A 22,226-nucleotide genomic window follows, 5' to 3' on the forward strand; every position below is an offset into this window, starting at 1 on the left:
TGCTCTCAGCATAAATGGAAATATGCAAAGGATTACACTTTATTGAGTGGCTTTGTATGTGGATGAATCCAAGGATTTCTGGTTTTCTGGATGTCTGGTTTTCAATTGTTCATGTGTTCTCTGACACTGAGACCCGTGAAGAAAGAATTGAGGGATAGTTTTACAAGGAAATATAAGGGTAATTTTCATGCTGACACAGCAGTCATCAAGCAAAATACAATGAATCCTTGAAATTGTGGTTGGATTGGATAATATGAATTATTATTAAGAGCAACAATGGCCTAGGGATTGCTGCCAAAAATAAGTTTAATGGTGCATGCCCATATTAATGTGTAAATTGCCCAGAAACGTGGATGAAGCCAAACTATCTCATGAATTGCAAATCTTCACAAGCAAATGATTTGTACCTACATTCAATTAGCCTCCTGGAATTGACAGCACATCTCCCCATACCTTTCATAATGTTGTTTCACACACACATTAATTGCCATTTAAACCTACATTCAAGTAAAATGCAAAAAGATGCTGGAAATACTCCAAATGCCAGCTGGCATCTCTGAAGAAGGGCACAAAGTAAATATTTTAGGACAATTAAATTCTTATGAGGCCCTCTCCGCGGATGCTGCCAGACTGGCTGAGCCTTTCCAACATTTTTATTATTTTTGGATTTTCAGCATCTGCAATTATGTTTAGCTCAACATTATAGAGACCCAGGGTCACACAGTGCAGAAACAGGCCGTTTGGCTCAACTCATCCATGCTTACCATGATGCCCCATCTACGTTTGTCCCATTTGCCCACTTTTGGTCCATATCCCTCTAATCCTTTCATATCCAGGTACCTGTCCAAGTGTCTTTTAAATGTTATAGTTTCTGCATAAACTGCTTGGCTAATCTTCATAAGACATTATTTTCATGAAGTTCCAATCAACCCAAATTAGGGTTGGATTTTAAAAAAATCAAATGTTCAATAGTTTTTTTTATGCTTTTCCTTTCGTTATTAAATCCGTTATCCCTCGCCTCCACTTTAATTTTTCTGCATCTAATTTGCTTACGGTTCATCTCCCTCTTCGTGCTAAAATGTTAATGTAATTGACGAAGGAAACAATGTGTCTGAAGAACTTGGGTCTCGATCCGAAACGTCACCTATTCCTTTTTCTCCAGAGATGCTTTCTGACCCGTTGAATTACTCCAGCTTTTTGTGTCTATCTTGGAAGGAAACAGAATGTTTGCCTTGTCGTTTACAAAGATGTAGAGCGCACCCCGGCCTCCCCCGGCGCCGTTATCGCCTCGCACTCCCAACAACTTGTGGCCAAACGTATGTGAAGCTGAACAAGGTCCAGCTAACCGGGCACGCTGCACGATGGCTCAGTCCATCAACACATGGGTCAATGTTATTTCAGGATGGGAGTCTCGTTGCCCGCATCTAAAGTCCCAACTCATAACCCCACCACCGTGTCCCTCGCTTTCCAACCTCTTTCTCTCCTGACTCTTTATTTCTCAGTCCTTATAAGGCTCAGTCTGAAGTAGGGTCTCGATCCGAAACGTAACCCGTTCCTTCTCTCCCGAGATGCTGAGTTATTCCAGCATTTTGTGTCCATATTTATTTTAACCTTCCTGTCGTGTTTTCTGGAGATAAGACACTATTTTCCGTTGGAAAGCAGACTATCTGAAGGCGAGCTGCCGTGCATGTTATAGCGGAGTTTGGTTTTGTTCCGAGGCTAAGTGATGGAGAGGCGGTAGATGGACACATCTCCCTTGCCATTATTCCCCGTCTCCCACACTCGTTCCAGGCTGATCAGATTCAGGTCACGTCGCTCGCCGCCGTGCCCGCGCATTGCTCGTGCCCGCGGCACGTTCCCGAGCACCCCCCCCCCCCCCTCTCTCTCCCCCTCCCTTCTCCTCCTCCTCCTCCTCCTCCTCCTCCTCCCCCCACCCTTGCAGGAGGAGGGAGAGGCAGCGGTCGAACCGGCTCGACAGTCGTCTCAGCACAGCGCGGGGAGCGCCCCATCAACCCGGGGAGACATGCACACAGAGCCCGAGCAGAGGGGCGACAGCTCAGTCCCAGGCCGGTGCTGACAACCTCCCCAGCCCCAGGTAAGAGTGGCCGGCGATGGAGCAGAGAAGCTGGGGATGATGCCGAGCGCGGAGCGGACATCCTGCACTCACTCGGGGGCTCCATCACACTAGTTCTCCACACTGTGATTCCGCTCAGTCGCCTGTCCCCGGGAATCTTCACCCTCTCTTATCAACATTTCCCCATCTCTTGTTGGTTTATCTAAAACAAATAACAACAGAATTCCACTCTCTTCAACCGAAAAGCAAGTGTTATCTGAAAATAAAAACCTGTTCGCGATTTTCAAGAGAAGAAAGCCCAGATGGTTGACGATGTATCTACGCTTCTGGTACTGTGTTTTCGATGGAATTGATGTTTCACAGTGGAGTCTAGCTTCACTGCTGAATGCAAATATATTTGGAATGTCCTTCGGCTTAATTGGAATTCTTTTTGTGTTGCGCCGAGTTTCATGCTTGGTTCTGCATCATCTTTTTTCACAGTCGTCAACATTGTTTTATGTAATTTGTATGTATCATTACAACTGATCACTGTAGACAAACAGAAAAATCACCAGGCTAGCAGTTGTCATGGAGATTGAGTCCAGCCAAGTGTGTGTGTGTGAGTGGAAGTTGAAGACAGAAGAACATTTATTGATACGATCAACGATTAATTTTATTTGATAGACAAACTTTGAGATCAATAATGATGAGATTGGTTGGACAGTTCTGCTTTGTCAGTGTACGGTACTATTCAGTTTGCCTCATTTGCCTTGTTTGTGTGCAATTTCTACTTGAGTTAGGTGCGATTTGATAGACTCGCACTCCCCTGATTTCTGCTTTGTTTAGCACATATGATGTGCAATGTTGAAGATTTGCTGGATATAGTGAACCCAGCGCGTAATTGGCTTCTGATAGTCTCCCCAAGGCAACTTCCCCACCCCCATCATCACCACTTCAAAACCATGCTTGATGTGGGAATTTTCCCTTTTCTATAAAGTGTTTAGTGTGGTATTTGTGAGCTGCTTCTCCTATTCATATTCTGGTCTCGTAGGCTGGTTCTAACTGGAATCCCTGCTGCTTTAAACAGATCCCATTCAATAGAAACCACCAAACATCCAGGCACGGCATCTGAGCAGCAAAATCACTAACCCTTTCAGAACTGTAGGGCCTCCTGCTGCATATAGGAGGATGAGAATAGAAATGTTTTAGAAAAGCATCAAATCCTCTGAAACCTGCTCTATGCTTTCCATTAAAAAAAAGACTGACTTGCTTCGTGTGCCACCTAAATGTACATTGCTATGCATTGTGAGACTATGAGCCTTTTTTTTAGAAATACATAGTCTGTTTTCTTCCTTCAGTTTGTATTTGGAGATGATGCATTGCATTCACTGGGCAATTAGTGACCTTTCTCCATCAGACTCTGAATTGTATTATTTATAATGCCTTTGTCTAATGCCTAGTCTGAACTATGTGTACTTTTACCCTGAAAATGGAAAATGCTAATAATCCATAAATTGTTAGCTCACAGTCCTTTTATGACATGGGTGTAAAGTTCATTTCACATTTTCAAACTTCAATTGAAAGATTTTTGATTCCAATTCAGTTTATAGAACTTGCAAAGCAAGATGATATATAGAACTGTTTGCATGAATGCCTGGAAATGTGTGATATATATGGTGTGGTGTGTGTAACGTATATAACGTACATAAAGAATGCATTTCAGATTTTTGTATTCAGTATAAGTGCTGTGCTTTTTAAAACAGAAGGTGTGAGGATCTGCTTACCTAATTTTAACTGCAATTAAATGTTTTTGATTCTTAATGCTACTTTATTCTCAGTAAGGAATAATGGGCCCTGATGGTGCAGGGTCTTGACCTGAAATGTTGGCCATCCAAATGTTGCTCATATACTTCCAGCAGTTTATTATTTATTTTCAATCAATATGAATTTATGTCAACATTGCAGTGAAGGAGGTGATAAAATCAAACTATGTGGATTTAATAGAACAGATATAGAAATGCTTTTTCCACTGGTGGGTATCCTGGACCAAGATTGCAAATATTTCACCTGAGAGCTAGTCATTTAAGAGTGAAATAATGACGCAGTTTTACACAATGAGGGCAAGGGAAATCTAGAAGTCACTCTCATAAAACTATGGATTCTCAGCTAATTGGCTATTGCAAGATAAAGATTGCTTACTTTTGGTGTGTGTGACTGTCGAGGGGTATGGATCTAAGATAGTGGAATAGACGTGAGGTGAAAATTAGCTACAATCGAATTGAATGGCAGAATCAGTTTAAGGCTCAGATAGACATAAAATGCTGGAGTAACTCAGTGTGTCAGCATCTCTGGAGAGAAGGAATGGGTGACGTTTTGGGTCGAGAGCCTTCTTCAGACTTAAGGCTTAATGACCATTCTTGTACATGTTAAGTTGATGTTTACATCAGAATAACTTTTGTGCGGTTCATCTTTAGGAAGAGGGTCTGGGATATTCCAAAATCCAATTGCTTCTGCTAATTGAATAAGTCTTTAGTCAACAAATGTCACTCAGTTGTCAGCAGATTCAGTCTTGCTGAAATATTCATATAAGCACTGCATAGAAAATTGTATACACTGAGAGATGTGGCTGTGTGAGTGACAGCCACTGTTATATGAATTTTAATCTGCTGGAGTCCGATGGAAAAGGCAATGTCTCAGTTACACCATGTACCACTTGATGACAGGCACACACATATCCAAACTGAGGTGATGGTCAGCTCTAAACTAGAGACACTTTTGGAATAAGTAGGCATAGATGTTAATTAAATCTAGACTGGAAAAATATATATTTTTATGATAATGAAACACACTGAGACATAAGAGACAGTTCAAGGTTCAATCACTTCGTCAATATATCTCATTTCAGGCAAGGTGCAATAAGTGTACTGGATTTGGCCTTGGTATCTTTGGGTTAGGCAGGGAAAAATCAATCAATATTTATGATGGAGATTGCCAATCAGTGACCTCTACTGGCAAGGGCATGCATGTGATAGGCATTAGGTTGAGTTCAGCTGTGAATACCTCAATGCCAATAGCCCACTAAAACTTACAGTCTATATTCATACGGGAAAAATCATTTATTGGATGGAATAGCAGAGTCCCAACAATGTATGGAAGTATACCTCAGCAAGGATTAACACTTTCACTAAAAGAGGGGACCTGACAAAAGAATTACAGCAAAGAGAAGGATTTTGTAAATTGCTGATGTTATCCAGTTTTCAGATTGGTAAAGCTTTGAACCTGGTTGCCATCTGATTTTGTGGCACTGTAAAGATGCCTGACAGAAATATTTGTCTGGAATCTTCATCAGAACTTTGCTTTAAGAAATAGAAAAAGTGCCCATAAGTTCATAAGTCACGGAAATAGAAATAGGCCATTCGGCCCATCTCGTCTATTCCCTCATTCAATCATGGCCGATCTATCCTTCCCTCTCAACATCATTCTGTTGTCTTCTCCTGTAACCTTTGACACCCATACCAATCAAGAATCTGTCAATCGTCATGCTGCATATTAACACGTTTGTATGCAGTAATCTAGTTTTTAATTATTATATATCTAAAAGATTCATTTTATTTTTCCATATTTCATCAGCCTCAAGCTATGAGCAGATGTCAGATATTAAACCAGATATTATTGATAATTTCCCAACAAATCATATTTTGTTGATGGTTGGTTGGAATAAGTCTTGTTGAATGAAATTAAAAAAAAAAAAAAATTCCTATCGCCATCTGTAGTCTCTGGCTTTGGGTTGGCATTGAAAATGTTGAGTCCTGGATTGGGAGCACACAGAAGATCAGTTAAAATGGCTGTGCTGAAAGACACCTCCTGCCCCACTTTCTGATTGTATATTGGCTTCATCTACTGCTTGGAAACCATAGAAATGTTGAGGAAGCAAAACTTCATTGATCCTGAAGGACTGGAGGAGAAGAGAGTTGAATCTTCCTTTACTCCAGTATTCAGTGCCAAAGTTCTCTATCCTTGGCAGTTCAATTATTCCCATGTCTTTGGTATTTTCTGTGCATCTCTTTTGCCTTCGCAGATCTCTCATATTGCGAGTAAAACAACAAATTCACTGAGCTTCCAGCAATGTAAGAACACTGCAAGTGCTCATAGTCCCTACATTTTACTAACTTCAAGACTCTAACCAATGTATTTTTGAAGGCCACCATTGAACTTCCATCCATCACCCTATCAAGCAGTACATTTTAAATCCTAGTAGCTAATTACTTGGGAATGTTTTCCTCAAGTCACTGCTAGTTCTCTTGCCAACTAACTCAAACCTGTATCCTTTAGACATTGGAAATGTTTAATCAAATCCTTCATGATTTTTACCAGGTTGGCCAAACCAGTTCAAAATGTGACATTCAAACATATTCTTTAACTTCCAATTTTTATCAAATGTTCATCGCATTTGGTAAAATGTAGGATGGCTATCGTAACCTGTGCGTTGTGCTTTCTAGTCTTGCCTGACTATAAAACAAGCAATTGCTGTAGCAGTCTACATTAGGACATGAAATGGCTGCATACAGGCTGTATTCAAACATAGATTGTATTCAGCCATTGTGATTAATGGTTTGTCATTTTCCTACTGAATGCTTCTGCAGAGAACAGGGTTCATGTATTATTGTAACTCATGCTCACTACTCGCAAGATTTCAATGTTTGTAGTTCCAGATTAATTATTTGGATAAAAATGCCATCATGGAATTGTACGAAATTGTACGAAATTGTACAAAGTTTTTATTCAGAGCCAGAATAGAAAAGAGATTTTGTGTTCACAGTTAAAGATGCCAAGTCACTTTGTCTTGGGTGCAATGCAATGCTCACTTACTGCGAGGTGAGTGACTTCACCACAAACATCACCACAAATGAATAAGAATAAGCTTGGATCTCCGTATCCTTCAGATCAGAATTGAGTAAAATGTTGAGATGACATACCAGAGGTTTGGTCCACTGAGGTGATATGGTGGAGGTTAGAAATAAAAAAAGGTGCAAGCACTCTGATGGGATTGTATCCCCCCCCCTCACCTCTCTCAATAGCAAGCAGGATAGAGGAACAGATGCAAATATGCCAAAGTAGCAGAGTTGTCTTAGTGGGTGACTTTAACTCCCCCAACATTGACTGGGAATTACTCAGTGCCAATGGGCAGAATTTGTGGGGTGTATCTAAGAGGGTTTCTTGAAACAGTATGTGCATAGTCTAACATGACAAGGGAATAGACTGGATTTTGTGTTGGGAAATGAGTCTGGCCAGGTAACTGGTATTTTAGTGGATGAGCATTTTGGGGATAATGATCACAACTCCATGAGTTTTAAGATTGTTTTGAAAAGGGAGAAGGCTGAACTTTATTAGGCAGGAATTTGGCAGGGTACACTGGGATCAATTGTTAATGGGTAAGTCTACGTCTGACATGTGGGAGTTGGTTAAAGACTAATTTATTAGACTTGGAGTTGAGAACCAGCATGCTCCAGGCTGGAGGAGGGATAATGATTGGCAAATTCATGGATGAAAAAGAGAAATAGGTTTATTAGGGATAATCACCATGAGTAGGTCGTGTCTTACTAACTTGATTGAGTTTTTTGAGTAAATGACGAGGATGATCCATAGGGTGGATGTTGTTTACATGGATTTAGTAATGCATAGGATTAACAGCGACTTGGTCATATGGATTCCGAACTGGCTTACTGACATAAGACAGAGGGCTTTGGTGGAAGGATAATATTCAGATGGAGGTCTGTGACCACTGGAGTTCCACAGGGATCTGTGCTGGGACCTCTGCTGTTTGTGATATCTATACATAACTAAAACTCTCATTTGTTATCTTCCGGTTTGCGTTATTTTTACATTTGCGCAAAAACAGTGCACGATAGAGCTATGATTTTTCGCCACCTTACTCGCCATTCTCCTGTGCTGCGAGTGCAACAAGTTTTGTTCCGATCAGTGGTATATTTTAAAAGTTATTAAGGTTTAAAAATCTTTAAAACCACACATGCGCAAATTGGTCTCCCAGCCTGTCACTCACTGACGGGACGGCAACGCCCCTTCATGCATCATCGCCACGCTGATTGGCCTCCGGTCCGTGCGGCTTCCAGTCGGCATGGCCTCCGGTCGAGGCGACCTCCGGTCAGAGGAACAGCAACCTCGAGATCCTGGGGAGATGAGGAGGAGAGTGAGGGGATTGAGGGAGAGGAGGGGGTAGGGAAGGAGAGGGAGGAGAATGAGGGGGGAGGTGAGGGGGAGAGTGGGGGAGGTGGGCGGATAGAGGCAGAGGAGGGGGTAGGGAGGGGAGAGGAGTTATGGAGGGAGGTAGGGAGTGACTGAGGGTAGGGGAAAGGAGAGTTAAGGGAGAGATTGGGGGATGGTAGGAGGAGAGGGGAAGGATGAGGGAGGAAGTGAGGATGGAGAGTGGGGGGAGTGGGAAGGAGGCGAAATAGGGGGAGAGGAGGTCAGTGGGGGAGGTGATGAGGGACAGTGGGGGGATCAGGGGAGGTGAGGAGTGGGGAGGTGGGGCATAGAGGGATAGGAGGGTGGTAGGGAGGGGAGAGGAGTTATGGAAGGATGGAGGGAGGGAGTGACTGAGGGTAGGGGAAAGGAGAGGGAGGGATTGGGGGAGGCGAGGAGGAGATAGGAAAGAAGAGGGAGGGTGAAGAGGAAGGAGAGAGAGTGCTGGGGATGAGGGGAAATGAGCCGTGCCTGCACTGTTGGGGGCTATGGGTGAGTGGTAGAATATTGCGTAGGGGACCAGGCCTCCCGTGTGACAGGAATTTTGGGCCCCACTTAGTCTAGTATATAAATAACTTTGATGTAAACATAGACATGTTGGTTATTAAGTTTGCTGATGACATTGAGATTGGTGGGGTCACGAACTGTGAGGAAGTCCGTCAAGGTTTTTAGCGAGATATTGATCGGGTACAGCAGGGATCGGCAACCTACGGCCCCTAGACCGAATGCGGCCTGTAACCCAAAATCATCCGGATGCAGGCGGATTTCCCCCCCCCGTAATCATCCAGCCCACTGAGCGCCCTGAAGGGCGGCTGGGCTCCTCGAGCAGCACCCGGGCACGTCGAGCAGTGGCCGATCGCCCTCTGCAGCCACGCCCTGAGGAGCGGCTGGGCGCCCCGCGCAGTGGCCGAGCTCTGGCTGTACCGCAGCCAGCACAAAGCCGCTGACACGGCCGCGCACCTTCTGTAAACACGTTTAAGAAAGTACTGCAGATGCTGGAAAAATCGAAGGTGGACAAAAATGCTGGAGAAACTTAGCGGGAGTGACTTGCAAGGATTGCATGCGGCTGCCACACCCGCTGAGTTTTTCCAGCATTTTTGACTACCTCTGTGAACACGTGATTTAATGTCTGCCATCCGGTGCGGGATGGGGGCGGGATCCATGTGTACACGTGATAGATGTGGCCCGCCATCCGCTCACAGACATGGGTCCCGGCCCCTATACAGAAGGTTGCCGTCCCCTGAGCTGCAAGAATGGACGGAAAAATGTCAGGTGGAGTTTAATCTGCGCAAGTGTGAAATGGTGCACTTTTAAAGGGAAAATATAAAATTAATGGCCCGACCTTCAACATTATTGATGTACAGAGGAATCTTGGGGTCCAAGTCCATAGCTCCTTGAAAGCAGCAACACAAGTAGATAGAGTGGTAAAGTAGGCATGTGGTGTGCTTGTCTTCATAGTCAGGGCATTGAGTATAAGAGTCAGTATGATGCAACTTTATAGGACATTGGTTGATCCACATTTGGAATATCAGTTCTGGTTGCCCCATTACCTACAGTATCTGGAGGCTTTGAAAAGGGTGCAGAAGAGGTTTACTAGAGTGTTGCCTAGATTAGGAGATATTAGCTACAGGGAGAGGTTGGACAGATTTGGGTTGTTTTCTCTGGAATGCCGGAGGTTATGCGGGGACATGATAGAAGTATATCAAATTATGAGAGGCATAGATAGGGTAGAGACATCGCGGGCTGAAGCGCCTATTCTATTGCTGTACTGTTCTATGTTCTAAAATCAAGGTAACACATGCAATCATGCAAAAACAACTGACAAACACTGATTTCTGTGCAAAACAATGAAGTCGATCGAACAACCGAAACTAGTTTTGTATTTCATGGAACATTGATCTCTTTTAAACATCTATATTCAGATTGAAAATTTGTTAAGAAGAGTTCTGAGGATTTGTTAAGATTGCAACTGCAACCATAAAGCCAGATAATGCAAAACAACACTGTCTAATAAAGCAAGTTCCAATTTCCAAAAGACTTAAGACTAGGAGACTCCTGAGACTTTAGCTTAGGCAGTAATTAGCCACAAATAATTAGTGGCAAGTGTTTTTTTCCAATAAATTTTATGAAATGGAGTATAAAAGGATCATATATAAGAGTATATACACTGCATCTCTTGAACTTCTGAATATTATAATAATAATAATAATAATAATATTTATTTATATAGCACTTTTCAACAAAACCAGTATTTGAACCAAAGTGCTTTACAGAGATTGATTAAATTAATTGAACAGATCAATGCAATAAATCCATACAAATCAAAAAAGAGAAAAAAGAGAAAAAGAAAAAAGACACAGAAACAGTACACTATAGAAATCAACATGAAACGTCCCCCCACAGCAGAATTCACTGTGAGGGAAGGCACCAAAAATATCCAGTTCTCCCCCTCATAGTCCACCCGAGGTCGGGGCCTATATCTGGCCTCCTCAGCCAGCCCGGTGTCTTCAGGCCCTCTTGCCGTGAAGCTGGATCATCGGCGTCGGTGAACATCCATCAGCGGCCAGGACTGAAGCGGCCGCTTCCCCCCCGAAGACTGCAACGACCAAAGTTCACAGGCCGCGCCGGCCGAACCCCCGACACTGGCGATCTCGGATCCCAGGCTCCGCGGTGCCGTCAACGGTCACAGTGCCCCGGAGATTACCGCAAGGCGACCCGGTAAGGCATCGCCCGCTCCTTGTAGATGTCCCAGCATCTACACCGCCGTCGAAGCTGCAGTCCCCGCAGGAAACGCCGCTCAGCGCTGCTCCAGTTCGACTAGGCCGCACAGAGAGGACGAAGATGCGGTTCGGAGAAAAACCGCATCTCCGACCAGGTAGGACTGGGGTTAAAAATAATTTCCCCCTTCCCCTCCCCCACCCACCACATAAAATAAGACCTCCAATAAACACCTGATATGAACAGGACTAAAAATAAAAATAAATAAGGGTGAAAGGACGGACAGCAGGAGGAGCGGCCATACACAACGGCGCATCACCCCCGCTGTCCGCCATCATTATTGCAAGTATTACATGCCCCTCCATGTGTCAGTTAGTTTGGACACCTCTAATTTACATTTATCTGTCAAATCTCCTCTCAGCCATCTTTGCTCCAAGGAAAACAGCTATGTCTTCTCCAGTCTGTCGACATAGCTATGATCTGTCTCCCTGGAACCATTTTAGTAAATTCTGTGCTCTCTCTGTGGCCTTCAGATCTTTCCATGAAGTACTCGAGCTGGGGGTCAACTAATGTGTTAGACAGATCTAACATAACTTCAAGGATTTTGTACTGCAGCAAAATGTATCCTCATTGGTGATGCAGATATAGAATCAATTTGTATGGTGTGACTTGCTTCTAAAATCTGGTTCCATTCATTTTAATAGAACAAAATGTTGTAAGTTAATTACTATTCATAGTCATTACTATATTGTATGATTAATACTAACAACCAAAGACAAATTTCTAAACAATGCCTTTTTTTTCTTAATATTGTATCCTACAACATTTAAAGAGTAGTACATAAACATTCCCAGATATCGTTTTTTTTGCGCCACTTATAAAATTAACCAAACTGGCAATTCCATTATACCACAAGTTTCTGGAGTATAAATCTTAAAAAAGTGGTTCTACCTTCTGTGTAATACTCTCCTACTTCCCACGGTGTGTTGGTTTTGCCACCAATCTTGTCCAATTGCATTGTGAACTGTTTCCCTTCATTCTAATAACCAAAATTTGTCTCTTCGTATTTTTCTGCATTGAATTTCATCTGCCATATGATCTCCCATTCTGCCAATCTTTTAGTGGCCTCTAGAAATCAGTAACTTGTCAACTACAGATTTTTAAGTTTTACCTTGTACACTTGAGTTGAAGTCATTAGTACAAGAAGTAAAGTAGATGAGCTGGAGGCTCAGTTAGAGGTTGGTAGATATGACATTGTGGGGATTACTGAGACGTGGCTGCAGGAGGATCGGGCCTGGGAACTTAATATTCAGGGTTATACATCGTATAGAAATGACAGGCAGGTGGGCAGAGGAGGGGGGGTGGTAGCTCTGATGGTGAGGGATGGAATTCATTCCTTTGCGAAGGAAGACATAGGGACTGACGAGGTAGAGCCACTGTGGATTGAGTTGAGGAATTGTAAAGTATTGTAAAGGCAAGAAGACACTAATTGGTGTTATCTACAGACCTCCAAACTTGTAGAGTGCCTCCAAGATGGATTCTTAGAGCAGCTTGTAATGGAGCCGACCAGAGAAAATGCAATTCTGGATTTAGTGTTGCCCAATGAACCAGATTTGATAAGTGAGCCCGAGGTAAAGGAACCGCTTGGAGGTAGTGATCATAATATGATTAGTTTTCATCTGCAATTTGAGAAGGAAAAGGTTAAATCGGAAGTGTCAGTGATGCAGTTGAACAAAGGGGACTCTGAAGGCATGAGAGAGGAGCTGGCCAAGGTCGACTGGAAAGGGATCCTAGCAGGAATGACCATGGAACAGCAATGGCAGGAATTTCTGGGCATAATCCGGAAGACGCAGGATCATTTCATTCCAAAAAGGAAAAAAGGTTCTAAGGGGAGTAGGAGGCAACCTTGGCTGACAAGAGAAGTTAGGGATAGAATAAAATTAAAAGAAAAGATGTATAACACAGCAAAGAGTAGCCGGAAGCCCGAGGATTGAGAAACTTTCATAGGACAACAGAAGGAAACAAAACCACAAAACAAGCAATATGGGCTGAAAAGATGAAGTACGAGGGGAAGCTGGCCAGGAAAATAAAGAAGGACAGTAAAAGCTTCTTTAGATATGTTAAGGGAAAAAGAGGAGCAAAGTCAAATGTGGTTCCCTTGAAGGCAGACACGGGTGAAATTATTATGGGTAACAAGGAAATGGCAGAATAGTTGAACAGGTACTCGGATCTGTCTTCACTAAGGAAGACACAAACAATCTCCCAGATGTACTGGAGGACAGAGGATCTAAGGGGGTAGAGGAACTGAAATAAATTTGCATTAGGCGAAAATTAGTATTGGGTAAGCTAATGGGACTGAAGGGTGATAAATCCCCTGGGCCGGATGGTCTGCATCCCAGGGTCCTCAGGGAGGTGGCTCTAGAAATAGTGGATGCATTGGTGATAATTTTCCAATGTTCAATAGATTCAGGATCAGTTCCGATGGATTGGAGGATAGCTAATGTTATCCCACTTTTCAAGAAAGGAGCGAGAGAGAAAACAGGGAATTACAGACCGGTTAGCCTGACTTCGGTGGTGGGAAAGATGCTGGAGTCAATTATTAAAGAAGTAATAATGGGGCATTTGGATAGCAGTGAAAGGAGTAGTCCAAGTCAACATGGATTTATGAAAGGGAAATCATGGTTGACTAATCTTCTGGGTTTTTTTGAGAATGTAACAAGTAAAATGGATGAAGGGGACCCAGTGGATGTAGTGTATCTAGACTTTCAGAAAGCCTTTGATAAGGTCCCGCTTGGGAGACTAGTGACTAAAATTAGAGCACATGGTATTGGGGGTAGGGTGTTGACATGGATCGAAAATTGGTTGGCAGACAGGAAGCAAAGAGTAGAAGTGAACCGGTCCTTTGCAGAATGACAGGCAGTGGCGAGTGGAATGCCGCAAGGCTCGGTGTTGGGGCCGCAACTGTTTACCATATATATTAATGATTTGGAAGAGGGAATTAGGAACAACACTAGCAAGTTTGCGGATTACACAAAGCTGGGTGGCAGTGTGAACTGTGAAGAGGATGCTAGGAGGTTGCAGGGTGACCTGGACAGGTTGAGTAAGTGGGTAGATGCGTGACAGATGCGTTGCCACTTTGGTGGCAAAAACAAGAGGGCAGATTATTATCTCAATGGGGTTAGGCTAGTTAAGGGGGAGGTGCAGCGAGACCTGGGTGTCCTTGTACACCAGTCACTGAAAGTTGGCGTGCAGGCACAGCAGGCAGTGAAGAAAGCTAATGGAATGTTGACCTTCATAACAAGAGGATTTCAGTATAGGAGTAAAGAGGTTCTTCTGCAGTTGTATAGGGCTCTGGTAAGACCACATCTGGAGTATTGTGTACAGTTTTGGTCTCCTAATTTGAGGAAAGACATCCTTGTGATTGAGGCAGTGCAGCGTTGGTTCACGAGATTGATCCCTAATATGGCGGAACTGTCATATGAGGAAAGATTGAAAAGGCTAGGCTTGTATTCACTGGAGTTTAGAAGGATGAGGGGGAATCTTATAGAAACATATAAGATTATAAAAGGTCTGGACAAGCTAGATGCAGGAAATCTTTTCCCAATGTTGGACAAGTCCAGAACCAGGGGCCACAGTCTTAGAATAAAGGGGAGGCCATTTAAGACTGAGGTGAGAAAATAACTTTTTCACCCAGAGAGTTGTGAATTTGTGGAATTCCCTGCCATAGAGGGCAGTGGAGGCCAAATCACTGGATGGATCTAAGGGAGAGTTAGATAGAGCTCCAGGGGCTTGTGGAATCAAGGGATATGGGGAGAAGGCTGGCATGGATTATTGATTGGGAACGATCACAATGAATGGCGGTGCTGGCTCGATGAACCAAATGGCCTCCTCCTGCACCTATTTTCTATTTTTCTATGAATCGTGGGGATTGCCATGCTGTGTTTCGGTCTAGTCAGAAGAACAACTTTGATTCCTTGGGTACTTTTTGCTACAGTGCCTTTTATCCTGTTAGTTTTATTTTTTCCAGTGTCTTAAGCTAACACTTTTTAAAAGTCCATGCACAGAACATCAATTGCATCAGTCTCACCTGCCCTCTGATAGCTCGTCAAAAGCTTCAAACATGTACATAAACACAATTTTCCTCATCTATGCTGACCAACAATTATCAATCCATGCCAGTTCAGGTGATTGCAAATGTTGTCAAAGGTTATTGTTACCTAATGATTTGTCAACATTGACATTAACAATACATTTGTATTCCCAGTATCCCTTGGTATTTGTATTGATCCAGTATGTTCCTGGTATTTGGAGTGTAATCCCAATACTAGCAGTTTCCCCCATCTTCAGTACCTTCTTATGTCTCCATGTTTTCTTAGTGTCCCCATGTGGGTCTTGTTTAACTGTTGTGCCAGCTGCTATGGATTGATCTGTTGTTATTTACTGTACAATTTGTAGTCTTTCCGACAGTTTTCCTATCGAGTTATTGCATTTAGGGAAACATTAAAGAAATTCATGAGGAAGAATTGACATCTTTCTGTTTCAAGCTCCTTGTCTGAATATAGTTATTCAAGAGCTAGAGCCAAGGGCAACCTATTGTTAGGAGAGGATTAGGATAATAAATATTATAGAAGGGGCTTTTAATAACATATGTTTGTAATAATGACAAATAAAGAAAGTTTGCAGTAATAAGAGACTACTAACGAGAAGTTTTATAATGAGAACAATCAATTAAGGAGCTTCATAATAATGAAGACGAGAATGGTGATTATCTATAATGTTTTATTCTTGAGGCATATGTAATAATTAGAATTAGAATTACTGCAGTTTGCAAGAAACACCAAATGTCCTAAAGCCTTCAGTTAGCAAGCATGATGGAGAAAATTCCCCATAGTTTGACTCAGTTACAAAGGAGCACCATTGACTGTGAATAATTTCATCTATCATGTGTTCACCAGTGCCCCCAACCTGTCAATTTCCTTGTGAAGACAATGACAGCAGAGATTGATTGTGGCAGGCATTGGAGCCCGTCTTCATACCATGCGGCCACCAACCTCTGCCTTTAGGACTTCCTTTAGATGACATATATACAATGATGACATTAGTTCTAAGATTTTGCTGTTATTGTAAGCATGATGCAAAGAAGCTACCTATCATAATCTATCAAGTCCAACCCCAAAATCTGCCACCATCATTCTCTGGAATCATTGGCCCCAAACAGGCGATGTTGGTTGCCACATGGCAATGAAATGATTCATTGTCACAGGTGCATTTTTGTGGCTGTCTAGAATCATATTACTATGAACTCCCAACATTATTTTGACTAACTTCAAGCTTTAGAGCCACCTTGTGCTTATTACCTGTAGTATTTCTAATTCTAATCATTGCATACCCCTCAGGAATAAAACTTTACAAATCATTTTGATAATTTTTGTCATTGTTACAAACTTCATAATTAATCATTCTCATTATAACATTTGTCATAACTGGTTTCTTATTACTACATTACAAACTTTTAATACTCACAGTACTAAAAGTCTCTTCAATTGTCCTCCAGTACTCTAACCCTGCAAGCCAGCTCATCCAAAACTTTGCTCCTTAAATTATATCCGTGATATATGTTGTCTCCCAGGTCCAACTTCTCAATGGCACAATTTAAAATATTAAACCTTTTAAAACATTCACTTTCACTTTGATTAGCCTGACCCATCATATAAGAGCCATCCAAAGCATTTTATCCTTCTACGTCTGTTTTGACATTTCTGATGGAATCTTGCCAAAGTCGCCCTGGTACAAAGTCTACACCTTTTAAGTTGAGTGTTTTCTTTCGGAATTACCAACTCCTTTTTCTTTGCCCTTCCTGTCTCCTTGGCTGACAATCTACATTTGATTGAAAATATCTGTTATGAAATTATTACAAAAATTATTTGTTCCTTTTCTGAAAATGACATTGGAATAGCCAAGAATGCCTTAAAAAAAAAGGTTACAAATTCTGGAATGCCAACGTCCATAAAATCAAAATGGTGGCCATTAAATTCCTGGATTGTTGTAAATTAAAAAATGTATGTCTAATGTCCTCTGGGAAAGAAAGTAACCCATTCTTGGCTGATTTGACCTATGTGACTCCAGACAAGAATATCATGTTTGACTCTCATCTGTCTGAATTTGGGCTAAGTGCCTGTCCCGTCAATCTTGGTAGAAGGTTTGACTTCCCAAAATACAACGCCTCATGTTTATCTGAATTAAACTCCATTTATCATTCCTCTGCACATTTGCCCAGCTGATCAAGGGCTCGGCTGTAGTTCTTTATAACAATCTTCATTGTCCACGATGCCACTTATTTTAGTGTAATCTTGTAATACCTTGTACATTCTCATCTCAATTGCTGACATACAGTAGATGCAAACAGCAATGGGCCCAGTAGCAACCCTTAAAGGCATGTCACTAGTCACAGGCCTTTAATCTGAAGAGCAACCTTCCACCCCACCCTCTCTTTCCTACCATGAAGCCAATTCTATATCTAGTTAGCTAGCTCTCCCATGGATCCCATGTGAGCTAACCTTCCAGAGCAATCTGTCATGTAGAACCTTATCAAAGACCTTGCTGAAGTCTATATCGACTGTGTCTGGCCAAATCCCATAACCTTTCTACAATCTACAAGACACAGTTTGGTAGAGTACCTTTCACTTGCTCGGATGAGTGCAATTTTAACAGCCTTCAAGTTTATTGACACCAGTTAAACTAAGCTAGATTGCTTGATTGGCATTGTGCCCACCATTTTAAACATGAACTTCCATCGACACAGGTTCATCATGGCTGCATTGTGTGATTATTACAGTAGCAACTGCCAACCCCATAATTTGTGAAACCAAAAAGGGCATGATGGCTGGCAAATGAGGACACCACCATCTACAGAGCCCCCTCAAAATTAAGCGCTATTCTGATTTGAAATTACATTGCCATTTATTATCATTGGGTCCAAACCAAGGATTCTGCCCTCAGCAATTTGGTTGGAACATGTTCACAGTAAAACCTTGGTGGTTTTAGAAGGAGACTCACTATCATTTTCTCGACAGCTATCAGGAATGGACAAAACATACCGGTCTTGTCAGCAATATCCATCTCACATAGAGTCATTGAGCAAATATTTCAAAGAGAAGCAGATAGTCAGGTGTACAATTAAAGGAAAGCACTGGTTAGATCCCATTATTATATTAAACTTGACGATTGGTGTGGTTGTGACTCTGATCACGATTATATTGGGGGAACTATACCAGTTTCCACTTGAAATCAAAGCAACATTGATATGAAATAGAAGGTACACAAAAATGCTGGAGAAACTCAGTGGATGCAGCAGCATCCATGGAGCGAAGGAAATAGGCAACGTTTTGGGCCAAAACCCTTTTTCAGACTTGATATGAAATAACCCATTTTGTAAATATTATCACCTCAGTAGGTATACAACTCAGACCAAGCTTGAAGCTTTCTGAACTGCACATACTGGGAAAGAATTACCCAGGCCAATCTCTTTTGTGAAAGGAAAAACATTTTTAATGCAGTTGTGTTGCCTGAAATGTAGTAAACAACCCTATTCTTTCTGAAGAAGGGTCTTGACCCAAAACGTCGCCTGCTCCTTCTCTCCATTGATGCTGCCTCATCCACTGGATTTCTCCAGCATTTTTGTCTACCTTCGATTTTTCCACCATCTGCTGTTCTTTCTCAAACTATTCTTTCCTTCATCAGCGATCCAGTTTTAACCACAACTCCATGTTCATAAATCTTGTTTGTGATTCCATTAGTGTAACATTGATGACTTAGAGAAACTGTCCTTTCTGTTTTTCCTTGAGGCTGTAATATTTTAGTGTATAGTTTATCTCGTATAATATTTAATGTATCGCAATTGTTGTCTTGCTGAATCTTTCTTTTGCAAAGGGAAATGTCGGCCTTTCTTCCCTTAACTAATTGACGATTGCTTATTTAAGGCTTCACACGGTTTAGTTCAGAATTTTTTTCCAATCATTTCTACGCAACAGTGTTTTCCATTAGTGTATATGCCGTATAGTTGAAGGAGCCCAAAGAACTGACTAAATTTGAACAGTTCATATATTTATACATTTGAACAGTTTAAATTAGTATGTTGTGTTGTTTTTAACATGTATTGGAGAACGGCTTTGCTATGAACAGTTGTAATGGCATCAAATAAAAGGGGATCAAACTTCAATGCCTGCTGTAGTTTAAATTTATACTAAACAGGGTAAGAAATTAGATAATGTTGTACTGTTTATTTCAGTGCTATGCAATTGAAAATCAAAGCTGAATTGAGTGAAATGTGAAAATGACCATGCACAACCTATTTCACTTCTGTTTGGAGATTTGACCAGAAACTTCAAGGTATGATGTAATATCCATGTCAGGTACACCTCAGATGAAGTCATTCTATAGTTTGCTGGGGAATTAGTTTAACTTGTCCCATGAACAATTACACTGCTCACTCCGGGGACAACTATATTTTACTAAAGCAGCATTGGAATGGGACCCCTCGTAATTATCCCATACTAAGGTTTCATAATTCGGCCCCTGCCCCGGAACTAATACGCAGCATATCTCTGTTCCTGGCTTATTTCTGGCGCCAAACATGCCCAACAGTCTGAATCCACCGACAACATCTACCATCAGACCAGATCCAGATCTTTGTTCTTGTCACTGACCACCATTAATCCATGGCCATGTTGCTCTGATGTTGACCTGACCCACCCAAACCTTCCTCTTGGGTTCACCACAATTCACCCTTGGACTTGGCATTAATCTTGGTTGGCACATTTCAGCACACACAAGAAAAATTGCATGTTGATTGAGAAGAACCTACAGCGTTGCATTCCTGATCTTTACAGCACTGGTCAGAGTGAGCTATAATAGCAGACTCCAATCTCTAAGCCTGTCTCTTCATTTTTACTTGTACTAAGGTTGTGTTTTAAAGTAATGCTCAGTATAAGATTAACCTGCTGCCCTACATTAAGTACATCTTCTGCTATTTCATTGCCGTTATGACCTGTCAATGATAAAGAACCAAAGATGCATGAAATGATGAGTTTGTTGAGGTTGATTCTCTAATCCATAGGGCCCACCACAGGGCCTAACAGCCTTGACACAATGCTCCAAGATTTTCCTTTGACAGTTTTGCTAAATTCCTTACTTTGTTTACAGCTTTGACCTCTCAGTGAAGTGTGAAGTCTGAATTGGCTCCACTGAACAAGAAACAGAGGAGCAAAAGATTGGGTATGCTGGAGATAATCACAAAAAGCTGGAGTAACTCAGCGGGACAGGCAGCATCTCTGGAGAGAAGGAATGGGTGACGCTTCAGGCTGGCTAGGGAAACGAGAGATATAGACGGTGATGTAGAGAGATAAAGAACAATGAATGAAAGATATGCAAAATAGTAACGATGATAAAGAAAACAGGCCATTGTAAGCTGCCTGTAGGGTGAAAATGAGAAGCTAATGTGACGGATGAGGGAGGGATAGAGAGAGAGGAATGCCGGGCTACCAGAAGTGAGAGAAATCAATATTCAAACCACTGGGCTGTCAGCTGCCCAAGCGAAATATGAGATGCTGTTCCTCCAATTTGCGTTTAGCCTCACTCTGACAATGGAGGAAACCGAGGACAGAAAGGTCTGTGTAGGAATGGGAAGGAGAATTAAAAGGTCCAACAACCGGGAGATCAGGTTGGTTCACGTGGGCTGAGCGAAGTCGTTCTGCGAAACGATCGCCCAGTCTGCGTTTGGTTTCGCCGATGTATAAGAGTCCACATCTTCAACAATGGATACAGTGAATGAGGTTGGAGAAGTTGCAAGTGAACCTCTGCATAACCTGAAAGGACTGTTGGGGTCCCTGGACAGAGTCAAGGGAGGAGGTGTTGCATCTTCTGGTGTTGCATCTTCTGCAGTTGCAGGGGAATGTAGCTGGGGAGGGGGCGGTTTGGGTGGGAAGGGATGAGTTAACCAGGGAGTTGTGAAGGGAACGCTCTCTGCGGAAGGCAAAATGGGTGGAGATGGGAAAATGTGGCTAGTGGTGGGATCCCGTTGGAGGTGGCGGAAATTTTGGAGGATTATGTGTTGTATGTGATGGCTGATGGGGTGGATGGTAGGGAGTAAGGGGACTCGGTCTCTGTTGCGACTGGGGGGGGGGGGGGGGGGGGGGGGGGGGGTGTCGGAGCAAGGGCAGAGCTGTGGAGTACCGAGGAGACATGAGTGAGGGCCTCATTTATGATGGGAGAGGGGAACCCCCGTTCCCTAAAGAATGAGGACATCTCTGATGTTCTAGTATAGAACACCTCATCCTGGACGCAGATGCGGCATAGATGGAGGAATTAGAAGTAGGGGATAGAGTCCATGAAGGAAGCAGGGTGGAAAGAAGTGTAGTCGAGATAGTTGTGGGAGTTAGTGGGTTTGTAATAGACATCATTCAATAATCTATTTCTTGTAATGGAGACTGTGAGATCAAGAAAGGAGAGGGAGATGTTGGAGATGGGCCAAGGAAATTTGAGTGCAGGATGAAAATTGGTGGTGAAGTTGATGAAATCCATGGGTGCAGGAGGTAGCACCGATGCAGTCATCAATGTAATGGAGATAGAGTTTGGGGATAGGGCCAGTGTACGCCTGGAACAGGGATTGTTCAACGGTCCTACAAGAGAGGCAGGCATAGCTGGGACCCATGCGGGTGCCCATAATTACGCCTTGGACATGGAGGAAGTGGAAGGAGTCAAAGGAGAAGATGTTGAGGCTGCGGACCAGCTCCGCTAGGTGGAGTAGAATGTTAGTAGAGGGAAATTGGATGGTTCTGTAGTCGAGGAAGAAACTGAGGAATGCTGGGTTGGGTATTGTAGTGAATAATCTCGGCTCTTGGAAAATCATGTTATGCTCCCAGCCTGACAATTCACTAATTCCTGGGCCCTGAGAGCATAATTTCCAGTCCAGGCTAGACACAAAAAAGGCTGAAGAAAAGGAATAGGTGATGTTTCGAGTCTGAAGAAGGGTCTCAACCCGAAATGTCACCTATTCCTTTTCTCCTGAGATGCTGTCTGACCTGCTGAGTTACTCCAGCTTTTTGTGTCTATCTTCGGTTTAAACTAGCATGCAATTCCTTCCAACACATTTCCTGTCCAGGCTTCAGCTTGCAGTAATACATAAATGTGGATATCT

At 42.6% G+C, this 22,226-nt stretch overlaps 1 protein-coding gene across 3 annotated transcripts in view; it reads left to right on the plus strand.

Moving 5' to 3' along the window:
* Window positions 1–1,903: 1,903 nt before the first annotated feature.
* nlgn3a (neuroligin 3a) overlaps window positions 1,904–22,226 on the plus strand; it is a 232,911-nt gene continuing 212,588 nt past the window's right edge. For all 3 annotated transcript variants that reach the window (XM_055643648.1, XM_055643649.1, XM_055643650.1), the window contains exon 1: window positions 1,904–2,095. The gene's annotated coding sequence lies outside the window, so the exon portion shown is untranslated. The remainder of the gene's footprint in view (window positions 2,096–22,226) is intronic.

This window comes from Leucoraja erinacea, chromosome 12 (genome assembly GCF_028641065.1).
Source record: "Leucoraja erinacea ecotype New England chromosome 12, Leri_hhj_1, whole genome shotgun sequence".
Classification (NCBI taxonomy): domain Eukaryota; kingdom Metazoa; phylum Chordata; class Chondrichthyes; order Rajiformes; family Rajidae; genus Leucoraja; species Leucoraja erinaceus.